Source organism: Rhinatrema bivittatum, chromosome 3 (genome assembly GCF_901001135.1).
Source record: "Rhinatrema bivittatum chromosome 3, aRhiBiv1.1, whole genome shotgun sequence".
In the NCBI taxonomy this organism is placed as follows: domain Eukaryota; kingdom Metazoa; phylum Chordata; class Amphibia; order Gymnophiona; family Rhinatrematidae; genus Rhinatrema; species Rhinatrema bivittatum.
Window position 1 is genome coordinate 291,043,136 of NC_042617.1, and position 19,411 is coordinate 291,062,546.

The 19,411-nt window shown below is 43.1% G+C and overlaps 1 protein-coding gene and 1 long non-coding RNA gene across 6 annotated transcripts in view; one reads left to right on the forward strand and one right to left on the reverse strand.

Moving 5' to 3' along the window:
• Nucleotides 1-19,411, reverse strand: part of SLC11A2 (solute carrier family 11 member 2) — a 222,310-nt gene that overhangs the window by 134,056 nt on the left and 68,843 nt on the right. The gene's annotated exons all lie outside the window — the stretch shown is intronic.
• LOC115087574 overlaps nt 77-19,411 on the forward strand; it is a 43,416-nt gene continuing 24,081 nt past the window's right edge. The window contains exon 1 of the long non-coding RNA XR_003855541.1: nt 77-210. This is a non-coding gene — a long non-coding RNA (uncharacterized LOC115087574). The remainder of the gene's footprint in view (nt 211-19,411) is intronic.

Below are 19,411 nucleotides of genomic sequence, written 5' to 3' on the forward strand. Positions count from 1 at the left end.
TTCAGTACAAGCAAACACAAGTTTCCTATCTGTCCCAGTGTGAATGAAAGGGAGCGGCAAGATTTTTAAGTGTAGAGCTCTAGCGGCCGCACTAAATGTTCTAGAGAACTCGATTCATTGCAGATTGCTCGATACCTTTTATTGATGCAAGAACCACCGAAAGAAATGGTTGTAGAGAAGCTTTCCAGAGCACGCAAGCCCCTACTTCAGGTAAGATCTGTATGGTTTAGTTATTTATGTCATCATTGGTTAATTCTGATGTTAATCCAATAAAAAGCATTATAACCCACAAAGAAATGAGAATTGCTATAAACCTGTTTAAATTCACTATAAATATATCTGCTCTACATGTTTTCTATGCATGGGAGTTAAAGCAAAAAATTTTTTAATGGTAATTTACACTTTCGAATAATAGAAGGACTAGGGGGCATTCCATTAAGTTAGCAAGTAGCACATTTAAGACTAATCAGAGAAAATTCTTTCACTCAATGCACAATAAAGCTCTGGAATTTGATGCCAGAGGATGTGGTTAGAACAGTTAGTGTAGCTGGGTTCAAAAAAAGTTTGGATAATTTCTTGGAGGAGAAGTCCATTAATGGCTATTAATCAAGTTTACTTATTTAACGGTTTTTATATACCGACGTTCATTATGGATATCACAATAAACGAGAAACTACGCTTAAGTGGCATTTGACAGGTAACCGGAGAACAAATACATACAGTGCCAAGAACAATATATATGTGTGTCTCTCTCTCCACGTTTTTATATATATATATATATATATAGGGAGAAAAAAGTGGAGAGTATATATAAAGGGACCTATATACACAGCACTAAAATTGCTTACTTACAAGGTTGCTTATAATACACTAGGGGGAAGTTATCAAATTAGTTGCAGTAGCGAATGTGGATTGAACTGCTATTAATTGCATCAGTAGCATGGGACCTTCTTAGTGTTTGGGCAATTGCCAGGTTCTTGTGGCCTGGTTTGGCCTCTGTTGGAAACAGGATGCTGGGCTTGATGGACCCTTGGTCTGACCCAGCATGGCATGTTCTTACCAGTGCTGCATCGTAACCTACTGTCCTGAATGAGATGCTCAGTTTATTCTGCTCACCAAGATCCAGGGTCCCTAACATAACACCACTTATCCAACTGAAATGTATCTGCTGTGACAGATCAGCTAACAAAAGGCTCAAAATGTACAAAACCAAGAACAGTTTTGCTGAAGAATTGTCCAAGCCTCCCCAAAACCTCAGTTCAATCATCCCTGTTATTTGTAACCGTCTTCTTCCGCACTATAGTTCCAGTTTGAAGTTTATTATGCACCCCTGTTTAACTGTAAACCAGCATGATGTGATTGTATCATGAATGCCGGTATATAAAAACCTTAAATAAATAAATAAAAATCTGTGCTGCCTTTTTTTTTTATTTTACCATCTTCCTTCCATTCTTCGAGTATACAGCAGTTTACATAAGAGGTACAAGAGGGAGGTGAATTAAAAAGGAAGACAAAAACGGATGGTGTTGTCCTGTAAAGCAGAGGATTGCAAACTTTTTGAGCCATGGTCTCCCTTCCATTCCTGCAATTGGTTGAGGCCCCCAGACTGCCAATCAGTGGCTCAAAGCCTCCATTTTGTTTCTCTTCAGCATTGATGAAAGGAGTAAGGTCACGGACACGGACACACACACACCAGATACCTCATACCCAGATAGAGACATCCCACAGACTGAAAGAGTGAAACACACACCCAGACAGACACAGATCACAGAAATGGAGACAGAAAGACAAAGACATCCCACAGAGAGAGAGAGAAACCCCAATACCCAGACACAGAGACGCAGGCAGACAGATCACATCCCCCACAGACACAGAACACAGCATACCAGACAAAGTCACACACACCGTGCCACAGAATGGTAACAGATGGAAACATTAAAAACAAAAAAAGCCACAAACTTAGGTGCCAGCCAAAATTGTTTAGTTGTAGAAAAAAAACTCCATCCCACCCTGCATTTTTTTTTTTAAACACTTTTTCCCTTTATTCTCCTTTCCCCATCTCCTCCTCATTCTCTTTGGCATCTTTGTCCATTCCCCTCCTCTACTTCACCACTTTTCTCCCGGGGCATGCAACAGCCGTGGTCTTTCTCCCTGGGTTGGGGATCTGAGGGAGGCAGATGCCTGCCTGAGAGAGTGGCAGCTCTTCCTGGGTTGAAGAACAGTGCAATGGCTACATCCATATCAAAGTCTACTGCACAGAGTAAGCGGCTCCCTGTCCTGGCCCGCTACAACAAAAGCAGCTCCTCTCCCAGCCCACCGAAAGACGCATGGCTAAGCCGTGGCATGCTTACAATGATGTCATTGTGTTTTGGCGGCTCCCTCCTGAGTTTGCAGTGCCTCCATGGCACAGAGAGAATCAACAGTACAGCCATTTTTTTCTTCCTCGATTGGGCAACCAACCAGTGTGTCCTCTTCAGGCCTGTACAAGCCCCCCAGTTTGCTCACCCCTGCTATAAAGCATATCCAGATATCTACTACAGCACGATCTTGAAAAACTTTACCTTTAGATGAAAAGCACTACATACACGTTTGTTAAATTATAATAATTTAGTTGGAAAGGAGAAAAGGAATCAGAAAAATTGTGCACCTGGAACAGCAGCCAGCTCAATGCACTATGCCGTCACTCTGATCCCCTCCCCCCCCCCCACATCAGCTTTTTCCCCCTCACTGGAAAGTTGTCCCTGGCTCAGCCTAATGATTCCTCCACAGTGCAGAGTACTGCCATGGGGGGACGTGGGCTCCAATTACCAGAGTGAGCTTCTGCTGCAAAAAGGCAACGGGCACAGTCACCAGGGGACGCAATCGCAGGCATTGGTTAACAGCAACATGCACTGGCATCACTCTGGGTGCATGTGCACTGCATTCTGGAGCCTCTGGGTCAAGGACTCTTGCTGCAACGGTTGGGCTAGACTGAGGTTTAAAATGGAGAAGTAACCCCAGGTAGTGGTGAGTGAAGGCCCACTGTGTAGTAGACTCAGTAAAGGCTGGTTCCAACTGAGCTGTAAAGCAAAAAAAGGAGCAGAAAAACTGCCCAGCCTCCAAGACGTTACACCCAGAACTAAAAAGCAGATTTTCCAAGTGTGTGCCTATGTGCATTTGCAGTCCACACAGCCACGGATCAAAACACACACCCCTGGTCCATGACTTCATGAAAGGTTGGGGCAAAGAGCATAGGAAATACACACATTATTAGGGGGGCACTCACAGCAGTGGCATAAGCCCTCTTTTCCTCTGGGCCTGTTAAATTTACAAGCGTGCATGATGATACAGCTACTAAATCAAATGCATTCCATATTTACAATTAACTGTGTATGGTGGGGGGGGGGGTGTCTTGCATTATAGTAGAGAAAAATGTACATTAGGTGCTCAGGAGACGTTAAACAGAGGCAAATTTTCTTTAAATGAACCAATGTTAAAAAGCAAAATATGAACGTAAAATCTATTTTGGATTTGAAAACATGTTCATCAGAAGCACATGCTATATATGTGGAGGACAATTTTCAGGACGGATGTAGGCACCTAGATCTCTGGTTTTGAAAAATCACACCCCCATAGCAGCTAAATGGAGCTGCAGGAAAGGGGGGGGGGGGGGGGAAGAAAGGGATTTGTTGTTTTAAATCTTCACGTGCTGTTCCCCCCATGCAGGCCTGACTCACAGAAACAGCAGGTGCAAGGTGCATGGCTGCTTTTATACCCAGGCACCTGCTGGCTATTTTCAAAAAGAGAAAACACCCACAGACCTTGCACCAACTCCATCTGCTGAAAATCACCCCCATTAAGCCCAGTTCTGGCTGTTACTGGCTCTGCAGAGCTCACTGAATGCATGCGCAGATAGCGAGTCAATTTGCTAATCTATTAACATAGAACATGGGAACTGATAACCTTGTTTGTCAATGCCAGACTCAACAAGATGTGGAGCCAAATAAACCATTTCACATTTTCTCTGGCAGTATATGAAGATTTGAAACAAAATGTTTGTAAAGATTAGTGCGAAGATGCATTCGGAAATCAAACTGAGCCCTGCTTTACGGAGAAGTCTGGCGGCACTTTCCCAGAATGTGTTACTGTGCTTCTTGCATAAATGGGCCGCTAATTCCTCCCGCTAATCTTACCCCCGCCCCCCCAAACCTGTATCCTACATTAAAAACTGAGATCCAGACATATTTCATAAACCAAACATGCATAGGATGAGCAGAGCAATACCTCTGGACTGAACGTAATGTATTTTATTCTTCCAATGTGCTGTACCCATGATATTATAGCCTTGAACTTTGTTCAAGGAAAATGGTCTATAAATGTAACATAACATTTTACAAAATGAATGGAGACACTAGCACAAGTACAAAGAATCCCCTTAAAATGAGTAGTATGGGAAGGGGGGGTGGGCATTTGGGGGGGTGGGGGGATGCTCATGGAGTTCTAATTAATCCCTGTCCATGGGGAAGGTTAGCCCTTACTATCGGTTAATTTGCAAGGCCTGGAGAGGTATCAGAGCGCAGCCTCTCTTGGTATTTGTGTGCTATAGATACTCCTAAAGGGTAGCTTCCATGATCCATCTAGTCCATGGAATAGTTATTATGGACAGGGGGAAATGTGGAGTGTTTCCTAATAGTATTATGACATAGGCGAATGATAATGTTTGATGTTCATTTGCTATTCGCGCTATTTCCTATTGTATAAATGGATCACACAATAAAAATTGTGATTATAAAAAAAAAAAAAAAAAAAAGTAGTAAACCTCTCATGTTTCATTCAGAGCATGACTAGGAATCATATTATATCGCCACCATATACAGTAAAGAGCCTTTTGACCAAGATCCTAGTGTGAGGTGTGAGCTTGGAGCTCAATATAGCTGAAAGGCTAAGAGGGGACTGAGAACTTGTGTGGCAGGGGTTAGCGCCTTGCCACCCAATACCACTGGGGATCTAGTTATATGACCATTGCCAAAGCAGGAGGATTCAACTACATGCTAAAAAATAAAATGTACACTTGCATCTATACAGTGCACATTCATGCCCAAAACTATTCAACTATTAACATAGAAAATATTTTTTTAAATAAATTTAATTTTAAAATGATTACATATTACATTACTTTATTTTAAATTATATAAACATACCTATTCTAATCTTAAGCTGAAAACTTTTAAAACTCATGACTTAATATCTAAAGACAGGTTCATACAATCCTCTGACCGCAAACAGAAAAAAGAGATACATCATTCTCAAACATATAGAACTTTATAGTCACAAGACAATAATGCATACTATTTTCTTAACATAAGCAAAAGCTGGACATCAGTATAAATACGCTTTGTCAACCCTAAAACATGGGCTCAGTTTTCTAATACATCAGCTATAACTCAAGCTTTAATCCTCACTGGTTCATCACTCAAAGCACAGCTATCATCCTCGGGCAGAGCTGCTTGAGAGATTGTCCAGCCCCAGGATAGTAGCTGTGGTTAATGGTCAGTTGTTACCATACCAAAAGCCGAGTTGAGTGACAAAAGTTTTTTTTTCATACCTACAACTCAGACTTACATTTTGACCCTGACTTGGGCAGATCTTAGGTCTTCTACTCTCGATTTATTTGAGGATTTCTTCCAATTTGAGGATCTTGAGCAGTTATCCTTGACTAAATTACATAAGGCTCTGAGAAAATTAAGCAAAGAGGATCATTTTGCAATTTCAGTTGAATAAATGGAATCAGGATGGGGTTGTCACTGTCCAGCCGCGAGCTTTATTTAGTGCCTTGCTTTAAACATTTGATAGATTCATCTACTGATACGTACATTAGGGGAACACAATATACATTAAGAAGAGCATGTCTCAGCACTGGGACGGTAACCTTCATGGAGGCACACGGGTATCATCGGCCCGCACCCAGGGACATGGCCATTTTATAAACACACGTATATGCGCATGTTCTAAAATAGCCTGACTGCGTGCACACGCGCATGCGGTTTTAAGTGGGTGCGCGCCTACACGCACAAATGCTGTTTCTACCACATAAGTGGGGCGAATTTAAAAGACGCACGCCAATGCCACTGCCAGATTTCCCAGTTCAGGGTTAGGACCGCCAAACCCCCCCTTTTAGATCCATCCCTTAGAACCTAGCTGATCTGTCTAGATTTTTTGTTTTGTTTTAGAAGTTACACGTCATCCATAAGCAGAAGTAAAGAAACGCGGCAAGGGACCTCGGCGAGCGCCAATGTGCATAAGTAGTTACACGCTAATTTCAAACTTAAATCCAGGAACACCCATTCCCTGCCCAGACCACGCCCCCTTTTTTTGAACTTTTCACTTGTGCGCGCAGCGGAATGTATCTGGCCAGCTTTTAAAATCCGCTTGGCGTGGGCCGGCCTGACATATTTGCGCATCCCTTAATTTCAGCACACATTGTGCTCTTAAAATTCACCTTTTAGCTTTGAAAGTGCATTTTTGTACCCCAGAGATTTGTGACAAGTGTAATTCCGGTGTAAGTAACCTCTCTCATGCTTTCTGGTCATGTCCAATTCATCTGCTTTTGGGAAAAGCAATGTCTTATTTGAAAAACATTTGGGGGTGTTATCCCTATTTCACCGGAAATATTGCTCTTTGATAGTCCCGTCCCCCCGTTGTTCCTTGCTCGTAAAAAAGGCTTGTGTCCTGGGGAAGAAGTTGATCCTTGTACATTGGAGAGGGAAGGATATTCTTCCTTTCTTGCACTGGAGAAATTTACTACATAATATGATGCAGATAGATAATATGGCATCTCATCTCTCTTTTAAATGTAGGAAAACATTTCTGGTGACTTGGGAGAAATATGTTTAGAATCCCATGAGTGGCACAATTTGATTTTAAAGTGACTGAACTGACATTTTCGAGAGAGCAATAGTTCGGTTTTCGAATCATCTGTGCCTTTCGACCATATGGAGAGGTGTGATCTTTAGTAAATTACTGGATTCAGTACTCATCTGTATATAGGTAGGGGAAGGCAAAAGCAGGAGTCGGGAAATAATTCAAGTTTTCTGCATTATGATATGGAGTTTTTACCTTGGGAGTGCACAACAACTACTTTTACTTTAGAGAAAAGAATCATATCGTTGCTAAATAAACAGACTGAGCTGTGATGGAGGTGTTAGAAAACTAAAGCTATGTTTTAGGGCTGATGAAACGCATTTGTACTAACATCAGCTATTGTTTATGTTAAAGTAGTATGCATTATTGTCTTGTGACTGTATCCAAAGTTCTACAGGTCTGAGAATGGTGTATCATTGTTCTATTTGCTGTCATTAGAGGATTGTATGAACCTGTCTTTAGATACGTCATGAGTTCTAAGGTTTTCAGCTTAGACTGGAATAGGTACATGTGTATATAATCATTTGAAATAATGAGAACATTTCTTAAACAAAAAAGTTTAAGTATTAATAGTTTAATCTATTTGGGCATGAGTGTTCACTGAATTTCATTTGATTTTACTACACAAGAACATGAGTTATTGTTAGCCTACCGGTTTCTTTCTTTATTTATTTTATATATAAAGAGAATGAATGAGTGAGGCACAAAAGAAACATTGCAGAATCATGGAAAGTGAGCTCTCAAGAGGCTGTCTAGTCTATCTCCCTGTCTCCAGGCAGATGGGTCTGATCTGCTCTCAAAATTCTCCAGTGCCAGATTCCACCACCACCTTGGGTAACTTGTGCCAGTGCTCCCCTGCCCTCAATAGGTAGAAGGGTCTTCCAAATATCCAATCTAAAAATCACAGGTTACAATAAGCAAATAAAAATCGCAAAGCCCTTTTTAAATAAACACACAATAAGACAGACAGCGGGCCAGCCACAGACATTTACCTTAATTTTGTTTCTACAGGCAAAATGCTAAACACATCTGTCTCAAAAACTAACCTTCCAATGCAGAAGGACAAAAAAAATAAAGAAAAAGAAAAGTAGGTAGTGAACAGGTCCAATAAAACTAAATACCTTTGCTGTGCAATAAAAATGTATAATGCCTTTGGAATGTTCTTAAATAAATCTTTTTTATATACTTTTTATTTAATAATTGTAACATTACATAAACAAGAAAAGGCAAGATAATATACCAACATTTGGTGTACTAAGCAAAGGACCCCCCCCCCCCCCCTTACATAAATATATCTTTTTGAATGAATTTTAACTTAATTTGTATCAAAGGTAGAGGGGCTGAAAATAGCACAGCAAATAAACTCAAAAGGGAACACCAGCCCCTTTGTTACAGTTTGACAATGACCTCATATCTTAGTGCCAAGCACACAGTTTTGGGTGGATGAGTAACTGTTTCTTCACTATCTTGGTTCACAAGACACACACAGAGAGCAGAGTATCTGTAATTTCTTGCAGACAGATGTCTCTCATCCCCCACTCACAGAGCAATGGTCAAGAACCCTTTCATACCCTAAGCATAGTAACCATTATGTACTCATTCAGCAGCAGGGAAACACTGGTGTTGATGCAATTAGACTAAGTAAAAAATGCGTGCTGATCTTCCGTGCACATTTTCTTTACTCGTGTGCTTTTTTTTTTTAAAGCATGTTTCCTTACTGTAAATGGGATTCTTCATAGACAGCAGGCCAAATTAGCCACGACACGTGGGTGACATTCCACGGAGCCAAACGGACTCCTTGTGAACTCAGTAAAGGTTTACTGCTGAGCATGCGTGGGAGTTCCCGCACCCTGCCTTGTGAGCCCCCCTTAGTCAACTGTACAGCTTAAGCTTTAGGTAAGTAGTCAGGCAGGTGTTAAGCATGACCAATTCAGCCTGTCTATAAAGAACCCCCTTTACAATAAGCAAACTTGCCTTTTCCATCAACAAGCAGGGCTGAATTAGCCAGGACATGCGAGGGTTGCTTGGCAAAGCACTTACTGAAAAAGCAACCTGGACACCCCTGAAGAGTGGACTACCAAGTGAACAGGCTGCTTGCCCAAAGTTACTGTCGCTGCTTGAGAGACTGTCCAGACAGTAATGGGACATTAAGGTGTGAACTGATGACCAAGCTGCAGCATGGCAAATGTTCGATAGGGGTGGCTCTTAGCTGAGCCTCCGAGGATGCCATGGCTCTTTCTTGATAAGCCTCAATAGACTGATCTGAAGGCCAGCCACAGCATAGCAATGTGCAATACAGTCTGCTAGCCAGTTGGACAACATATGCTTGGCAACAACTATTCCCAGTCTGTTAGGGTCACAGGAGATGAAAAATCGAGAAGCCCAATGGTGTTTTAGAGTTCTCTTCAGCTAAAAGGCCAAATCCCTTTTACAGTCCCAGTGCAGATTTTGGAAAGAATGTGGGCAAACACAATGGCTTGATTCAAATGAAATGCAGAAACTACTTTTAGCAAAAAAACAAAAACAAACTTAGGATGAGGATGGAGCACCACCATATTGTAGGAAAGGAGAAAAAAAAAAAAAGGATGTAGATACGGAGCATAATGAACCAATGCTTGTAGCTTTCCAACTCTTGTAGCTGAAGTGAGAGTGACTAGAAATGCCACTTTTCAGATAAGAGACTAAGGAAGCCAACAGCTCATAGGGAGGCTTTATCAGTTGCACCAAGACGACGCTGAAATCCCATATCACTGGTGGATTTGCAATCAAAGGTCTCATATGCCACAAAACCTTTCATGAATTTTGATACCAGAGGATGGATGGCGATCGGCTAATGGATGGCGCTAATGGTGCCGAGAAGCACTTTGATTGACAATGTGCATAAGCCCAAAGAAGAGAGGGAAACATAGGTACTGAGACAGATCTTTTGGAGCACTGTTGAATGGGTTCAGGGAGCTTGCCCAAACATGCTTCCTTTTAAAATTAAACACAAAAGTGATATGCTCTTCTAGTGGACACCTTCCTGGCCAAAATCATGATATTCTCAACCTCCCTTGATAGTGACAATGGGGATTTTATTAAGCACTCAACATCCTTTCCATCAAGCTGAGGGAGAGGAGGCTTGGATGCCAGTTGAACCTCCTCTGGTTAGCAGAGCCAGATTGGATTCCATGGGGCTCAGAGGGCAGACTGACCAAGAGATGAGGTAAGAGAACCAAACTCGCCTGGGTCAAGCTTGAACAATGAAGATGAGACATGCCTCATTCTCGAAGACCTTCTGCATGCCCTCACTACCAATGGAATCAGAGGAAAGGCATACAGATCTGCATCCCATTCCAGCAAAAAAAAGCATCTAGAGCAGCTCTGATTCTACTCTGAATAGGAACAAAGTTAGTTGATTTTCCTGTTTTCTGATTAACAGGTCAATTGATCCGTGACCCCAGAGGTCGAATAATCTGTCTTCTACAACTTGGTTCATTCATGGGGATGAAAAGCCCTGCTGAGGCAATCTGCTAGTATGTTGTAGATACCTGGAAAGTAAGTCACTTGAAGAAAAGCTCTGTGACAAAGAGCTTACTCCCGATGTCTCAGATTCCTAGCAGAGTTCAGGATCCTGTGCTCCCTTGTTTATACATGTAGAGCATTACCACTTGGTTGGCAGTTTGGATCTCAATTCTCTCTCTCTGAAGGAGATTCAAGAAAAAAAAAAAAAGACACGTAACATGTCAAATGGCTCGTAGATCCAAATGATTTATCTGGAACAGGTATTCTGCTATTGACCAAATCTCAAGTTCAGAATGAGCCTGTGTACACACCCCACTTCCTGGTGGACGCATCCATTGCCAGCATTATCTGGAGGAATTCTACACTACTGCAGATCGCAGAATTCGCACAAAATGCCCCTACTGTGCAGAATTTGTATTTTTTTGCGCAGAATTTGTAGCAAGGCCTGCGGGCCGCAAGTGGAGCCCATCCCTCTTGTGGCATTAGAACTCAAAAGGCACCTGTACTATGAGCAGAACCTATCCCACTCCGGAAGATGAGTGAGGCTTCTGCGCCGCAAGTGGAGCCCATCTCGCTCGTGGCCAAAGGAGAATGATGAAGCAAGAAAGTCTGTGAAAGAGAGACATGTGGTACTGGGCACGCCAGATAGAGAGGGAACCAGTGTGAAGGTGTATATAAGTGAGAAGTTAGGAGCCTGTATGTATAAGAGAGGGATTAGGTGTGCATGCATGCATGCATGTGAAGGCAGGTGTGTGTATGTGTATGAGAGAAGGAGCCTGTGTGTATGTGGGCGCGCACACCTGTATAAGAGTGGGTGAGTGTGTGTACACAAGAAGAGGAGGGTTGAGTGTGTGGTAGTGTGTTATATGTGCAAGAGGGACAGAGGGAGCATGTGTGAGACCAAGAGAGAGAGAGGAAGCTGTGAGAGGAGCAGAGAGAGGGGTCAAATTCTGGGAGTGGAGGTAGAGTGAAAGGGGTTGACTATGGAGGGAAACGGGAGCAATGGTGGAGAGCAAAAAGAGTTGTGGCCTGTGAGGGAAGAGTGAAAGGGGTCTGGGCCAGGAGAGTAAGGAGAGAGAGAAGGAATACTCTCACAATGTACTTTCAGGGGAATTCTGCTCAAAATATTTAACAACTCTGCATCTTTGAGAAAAACTTTTCTGCATTACATTTTGTTATTTTGATCAATATAAAATTTGTAGAATTTTATATTTTTGTGCACAGATTTCCCCCAGGAGTAGATTAGAGGGAACTCGAAGAGGGGCAGCTATCTCCAGAATGTCTAGATGCAACCACCAATGGAGGTATGATTTTATCTCCATGGTTATTAGTACGGAATGAGACAAGGGCTAACATAGCTGATCCTTTGAGAGTGGAGGCCCCACTGGAGAAGTCTCATTTTGGGGAACATCATGGGAACCACATGCACCACTGCCGCCAAGTGTCAAACGATGACCAGGATTACTCGGGCTGGTATGTGATCTTGCTTCAGCAAGTTCTGGACAATAATTCAAAGACAAAGGGCCCAATCTGATGGAAGGAATGCTTTCCTCTGATGGATCTATCCATGCCACAATGAACTGGATTCACTGGATAGGGATGAGGTTTGACTTGGGAAAATTTGATTATGAACCTGGTAGCATCATGAGCTGCCTTTGGGGTGGCTAAAGAACAGACTCCTGCTGGACTCTGGCAAATCTCTAATAAACTTCTTTATTCAGTGATGAGAAACAAAACTAAAAGCAGAGCAAAATTGCTTACCTTGTAATAGGTGTTATCCCAGGACAGCAGGATGTAGTCCTCAAATATGGGTGACATCACTGACGGAGCCCTATCACGGAAAACATTCTGTCAAAGTTTCTAGAAACTTTTGACCTGCACACTGAGCCCACTATGCCATGAACCCTCAAGTCACAGGAGTCTCCCTTCAGTCTCGTGTATAGCAATAAGCGTTAGCAAAAATAAAATAATAAAACGTATCGGATCCAACTCCGCGGGGTGGCGGGTGGGTTTTGTGAGGACTACATCCTGCTGTCCTGGGATAACACCTATCACAAGGTAAGCAATTTTGCTTTATCCCAGGACAAGCAGGATGCTAGTCCTCACATATGGGTGATTAGCAAGCTATAGGCTGTGTCAATTTGTAGTGGACCAACACGGAAGTATTGTAGGGAAAAATTTGAGGCAGCCTAGATCACAGTAGGTTGGAAACAAGTTCTTTAAGACAGATTGTCCGTAGGCTGAATCCTGTCGCCCTTCTTTGTCCAAACAGTAATGAGCTGCAAAAGTGTGAAGAGAACTCCATGTTGCAGCTTTACATATGTCAGCTTTTGGCACTGAGCGATAGTGTGCTACTGAGGTTGACATTGCTCTTACTGAATGCGCCTTTTCTCGTCCTTGGAGAGGAAGGCCTGCTTTTTCATAGCAGAACTCTATACAATCTGCTAGCCAGCTCGATAGAGTTTGTTTGCCCACTGGAATACCCGGTTTGTTTGGATCAAAAGAAACAGAGTTGACTGGATTTCCTGTGGACTGCGGTCTAAGTAGTATGCTAGCGCACGTTTACAGTCCAAGGTATGTAAAGCCATCTCACCTCAGTGAGAATGAGGTCTTGGGAAAAATATGGGCAAAACTATGGATTGGTTCAAATGGAATTCCTTAACTACCTTAGGAAGGAATTTTGGATGTGTACGGAGTACCACTTGGTCATGTAGGAATTTTGTATAGGGTGAGTATGTGACAAGTGCTTGTAACTCACTAACCCTCCTAGCAGATGTAATGGCTATTAGGAAGATAGTCTTCCATGTGAGAAATTTAACATTGCAGGAATTTATGGGCTCAAAAGGAGAATGCATGAGCCTTGTGAGCACTAAATTAAAGGTCCCATTCTGTGACTGGTGGCTGAATTGGTGGTTTAAGTTGAATTAAACCTCTCATAAATCTACTGACAAGGGGTTGCACAGATATTTGTGCATCTCCCATGGTATGGTAAGCAGAGATTGAACTTAAGTGTAATCTGACCGATGAGGTCTGGAGACCAGAATCTGAAAGGTGCCATAGATAATCTAGTAAGGACGTTGTGGGGCAGGAAAAAGGGTTGATGTCTTTTTTCGTACACCATAAGGTGAATCTTTTCCACTTCGAAGAATAGTTCTTTCATGTGGAAGGTTTACGTGACGTTATAAGCACTTGAGAGACATTAGTGGAAAGACTGAGTGGTTGTAAAATCAAGCTTTCAACATCCAGGCTGTCAGAGATAGGGATTGAAGGTTGGGATGGCGCAACCTGTCCTGGTTCTGAGTTATGAGAGTGGGAGCTATGCCCAGGCGAATTTGCTCTGCAATCGATAGATCAAGAAGTATGGGGAACCACATTTGTCGAGGCCAATACGGGGCTATGAGTATCATTGATCCCTTGTCCTGTTGTAGCTTCACTAGCGTTTTGGCTATTAGTGGTATCGGGGGATACGCGTATAAGGAGACCTGAGTTTCAAGGGCGAGCAAAGGTGTCCTTGGCTGGCTGGTGTTTGTTTGTGCAGAGAGCAGAACTTGTCCACTTTGTGATTCAGGTCTGATGCAAATAGGTCTATTGCTGGTTGACATTGAAATATCCTGGTTGCTACTAAGGGATCCAGAGATCATTCGTAAGGTTGGAACTGACGACTGAGGCGATCTGCAACTGCGTTGTGAATGCCCGCTAGATAACTTGCTCAGAGAAACATGGAATGTGGCAGGGCCCAGTCCCAAATCTGTGCGGCTTCATGACAAAGGAGATACGAGCCCGTACACCTCCCTGTTTGTTCAGGTACCACATGGCGACTGTGTTGTCCGTTTGAATTAGAATAGTCTTGTGTGAAAGGCAGTCCTTGAACGCATGTAGAGCATAACGTATAGCTCGAAGTTCCAGGAAATTGATTTGAAATGTTGCTTCGAGGGTTGTCCCAAGTACCCTGGGTTTCGAGATTGTCTATGTGAGCTCCCCAACCTAAGGTGGATGCATCTGTAGTTAGAATTATATGTGGAACTGGTTTTTGGAAAGGTAGGCCTTTGCACAAGTTGTTCTTGTTTACCCACCAAAGGAGAGATGAACGTAACTGGTGGGTTATTTGAATTGGAGACAACAGTGGTTGAATTGCTTGTATCCATTGTGACCTTAATGTTCATTGGGATATTCTCATGGCTAATCTGGCCATGGGGGGTGACGAACTGTAGAGGCCATGTGACCTAGTAGAGTTAGAAATTGATGAGCTGTCGCTTGTTTCTGTGAGCGTAGCGAGTTTGCTAAGAAGGAGAGAGTGTTTCCGCCCGATCTTCGAGTAGGAAGGCTCTTGATAGTATGGTGTTCAAATCTGCTCCGATGAACTGTAGTAGGTGAGACGGGATGAGATGGGACTTTTGATAATTGATGAGAAAACCCATCGAGTGGAACAGATTGATTGTTCATCTGAGAGAAGCCAGAGCTCCTTGTTGAGATTGACTTCTGATGAGTCAGTTGTCTAGGTAGGGGAATGCATGTACACTTTCCTTATGTAAGTGTGCCGCTACTTCTGCTAGGCATTTTGTGAATACTCTGGGTGCTGAGGCAAGTCCGAAAGGTAGAACCCTGTATTGGAAATGCTGTTGACCCACCAGGAAATGTAGATACTTGCGATGAGGAGGGAATATTGGAATGTGAGCATGTCTTGTAGATCCAGAGAACAGAGCCAGTCTCTTGTTCGAAGAAGGGGAAGCATGGTACCTAAAGAGACCATCCTAAATTTTTCTTTCCGTAGAAATTTGTTGAGATTTCCGAGGTCTAGGATGGGGCATAGGCCTCCTGTTTTCTTTGGAATGAGGAAATAACAGGAGTAGAATCCTCTGCCCTGTTGAGGCCGGGGTACCGGTTCTACAGCTCTGGCTCTCAGAAGGGTGGATAATTCTGCTTGCAGAAGAGTGATGTGGTTTTTGTTTATCCAAAGAGACTTTGAAGGAGAATCCTTTGGAATTGACAGGAAATTGAGTTGATAACCTCGTGATATTATGGAGAGTACCCATTGGTCTGTTATCTGTAACCAATGGTTGTAATAGGAGCTCGACCTCCTACTGGTATGTTTGGGTTGGGATTGTGGAGATGGCTTCTGTTCTCTGGCGTTGTCTCAAAAACCTGCAGCTGGTCCTGTTTGCGCTGGTGGTTGAGGCCTAGCAGTTCTAGGCTGCCTGGGCTGAGATCTTTGCTGTGGTCGGGAAGATCTACCTCTAGGTGCCGGTGGATAATATCACCTTGGCCTGTAGTACAGCTTTCTGAGTTGACGGCGGGACGCTGAAGAGCAGTCTTGTGGGACAGCAGATAACTGACGCAGTGCTTCTGTATGCTCTTTAAGTTGCGCCACTGCGTCCTGAACCTTCGACCCAAAAAGGTTGTCGCCCACGCAGGGTAAGTCTATCAATTTATCCTGTACCTCAGGCCTGAGGTCAGAGGCTTTTAACCAGGCCCAACGGCGTGTACTGATCCCCGAAGCTGCAAACCTTGAAGATGTTTCGAAGCTGTCATATGCAGCATGGACCTCATGTTTTCCAGCTTCTAATCCTTTATGGACAATTGCCTGGGCTGCATCTTGATATAGCTGAGGTAGGGAATCCGTGAGCTGCTGCATGTTTCCAGAGATATCTCTGGCATTAGCGTCTTACCAACTCTATATGACGTATCCTGGAGTTAAGCATTGCTCCTTGGAAGACTTTCCTTCACAGGGAGTCTAGGAATCGATGATCCTTCCCTGGTGGTGTAGACAAATGATGTCGTACTCTTTTAGATTTTTTTCTGAGCAGACTCAACCACTACTGACTGGTGTGGTAGTTGTGCCTTTTGATAACCAGGGACATGCTGTACGAGATATGTGGTATCCCTTCTCCTACTGACTGGCGGAACGGAACATGGATGTTCCCACAATCTATGTTGTAAGTCTAGTAGGACCTCATGGATAGGAATGGCTAGGACTTCCTTGGGTGAATCCACAAATTGGAGAACTTCTAATGTTTGTCTTGTATCCTCCTCAGACACTAATTTAAAAGGGATTGTGCTGCCATATCTTTTATGAATGTGGAAGGATAAGTCTTCTGTGGGGACTTTTTTCTTCCTTCAGGAGGAGATGGTTCAGACATGAAACTTTCCGATGAGGAATTTGTATTTCTATCCTCCCAGGAGTCATATGGTGCATGTTTGGAAGGAGAAGTAGGAGAAGACCTCAGTGGTACTGATGGTACGACTGGTCTGAAAAGTCCTGAAGGTCCTGGTTGAGTTCATCGAGTGGGAACTGACCAAAAGTATCTTCTATATCTGCTAGCTTAGCAGGAATAGGTTGAGATGACATAGCACCAATGAGGGCATTGAGTTTTTCCATGAGCGGTTTAAAAATCAAAACATCTGGTTGCATTGGAGTCCCTGGTATGGGTACTGGCATCGGGAATGTTAATGGCGATAACATCGGCATCGGTGCTGGTCCTGTCTTCGGGGATGGCCCTGGCATCGACAATGGTGTCTGCTTCGGCGAGGGTATCTGAGGAGTCATCGGTGTTGATGGTCGGAATTCCTGGAGCGCTTCTCGTACTACCTGGCAGATGAATCCGCTCAGTTCCTCCATAATAGCTGATGCAGGCAGAGCAGCTATATGTGGTGGCAGTGAAGGCGTCATCAGCTCTAACAGAGGGCCCTGTGGCGGCGTGATGTCCGGCACCTCTAGGGGTGGGGAACGTCTTGGTGTAGGCAGCCTCGGTGTCTCTTGTAGACAAAGTCTCTTGATTCCAGGCTGCTCCGGTTATAACAGGGCCTCCGGAATCTAAGAATGTCGATGCTTTATACGATGTTCTGTGGCTTTTTCAAGCCCAGACGTTGACTTCATCGACGCCTCAGACGGGGGTCGGTGACGACCAGTCTCCCGAGCCCTCTAGTCGACGCTTTTTAATAATCAGCTTTTTCGACGCTCCGGCCGGAAACGAATGGGTGGATGTCGACGTACAAGGTAATAACTGGATGTGGAAAAGGTGTTCCATCTTTTCCTGACGTGTTTTTCGACCTTTAGCGGTCATTTACGCACATTTTGGGTACGATGAGACATCATGGGATTGACGCAAATAAAGTACACACTCAAGGTGGATCAGTAATTGACATAGTTTGATTACATTTGGGGCATTTTTTAAAACCGGTAGCCATGATAATCGAGACAGCCAGCAATGGTTATCTGACTAAAAATTTTGTGAACTCAAATAGAGTCAGAAACAAAAATTCTACTCACCGGCCGGTGATTGAAGAGAGACCCCGATGTGGGGATGAGAAAAGAGTGATATTTTAATCTGTTTTTTAGAGTTGTGTGAAAAAAATTCACACAGGGCTCCTGTTCCGCGATATTAACTGCAGCACGGAAAAATGAAGACTGAAGGGAGACCCCTGTGGCTCGAGGGATCATGGCATGCTAGGAATGCTCAGTGGGCTCAGTGTGCCAGTCAAAAGTTTCTAGAAACTTTGACAGAACGTTTTCCGTGATAGGGCTCGGTAAGTGACGTCACCCATATGTAAGGACTAGCATCCTGCTTGTCCTGGGATAACTCTGCTATTCTTCACAGTTCACAAAATAAGGGCAGAAATAACATAGTTCAGCAGTATTCTCTTCTCTCTCTCCCTGGGCCAGGCTAGTTATATGCCTTTCCTAGGGACCCGTGCCAAAAACCAGGACTCTCTGCTGTATTAGCTTTAAGATGGACTGTGCTAGTTCTCTAGAGCTGATCTTCAACACCCCTGCTTGAGAACGATCCACCACCAGCCAGTCATCCAAGTAAGGACAGACAAATCCATCAGAGATCAAGGTAAGCCACCACTACTGCTAGGCATTTTGGGCTGCAGCAAGACCAAAACAGGAGATTCTTGTATTGCTGGTGAGAAGAATCTCCCATGAATCAGAGGCATTTCCAATGAGATGGATGGCTAGGTAGGTGCATCTGTCAGATCCAGGGTGCACATCCAAGTTCCCTGCTTGGATAAAGGTAGAGAATGTTATGAGAGAAATTGAAAATGAATGCTCTCCACAAGACTCTTCTTCAGTCTTCAAAAAGCCATGACTGACTTCAAGCCCCCTGATTTCCTGGAGATAAGGAAACAGTGAGCATAAAACACCTTGCCATGGTTTTTGGAAGGAAGGAACAGGTTCCATCGCCTGCTGGCTGAGGAGAGACTCTACCTCAAGATGGAGCTGGGTTGAGTGAAACAGATCTAGACTGAAGGCTAATCAATCAGTGTAGCACAACCCATAACCGGTTTCCAAAATTTTGAGGACGGTCCCAAAAAAAACCCAAAACAAACAAAACACAGCACGGAAGGTGATCCAATGAAGCCAGGAAGCAAACAAAGTAGGATTGACCAATTGCCTTACGTATTGGGATTCCTTTATTTATAGTGTTGTATAGCTTTACAGATTGAAATAAAATATGCCTGATTCAGGCAGAGTTTTGCCCGGGGGTAGGGCTGCAAAACAAATTATCAACTAATTAATAAAAACAAACACAAGATTAAAAATGAATTTTAAAAACCCCAAACACACAAATCGATTATCTTCTAGCTCATATAAAACATTGCAATAATAGTGTAATAATAAAAATAATACATTTGACATTTGAAGTAGAGGTCCAACATTTATATAAAAGATTTACATCACTCAGCACAGTAAAGATAGAGAAGAAGTAAAATTTGTTTACAATCTTTTTTTTTTAATTTTAGAATTTTAATGCATGCATGGATATACATATATATAACAAGCTGTACCTATTAAAAAGTACTTATAGCAGCAAGGTAATTTTCTGAAATTGTGTGCAAATTGAAGGATTTTGGGGGGGGGGGGGGGGGGGGGTTTCCCTCTTTCTTCTCTCCCATGGGAATTCTTCTTCCATGGGAAGAATTTAATTAAATAAAGGAAATAGATACAATTGAAGATAGTGATCTGGTAAGATTACAACACCGTGAAAAAAAGAAAAAAGAAGGAATA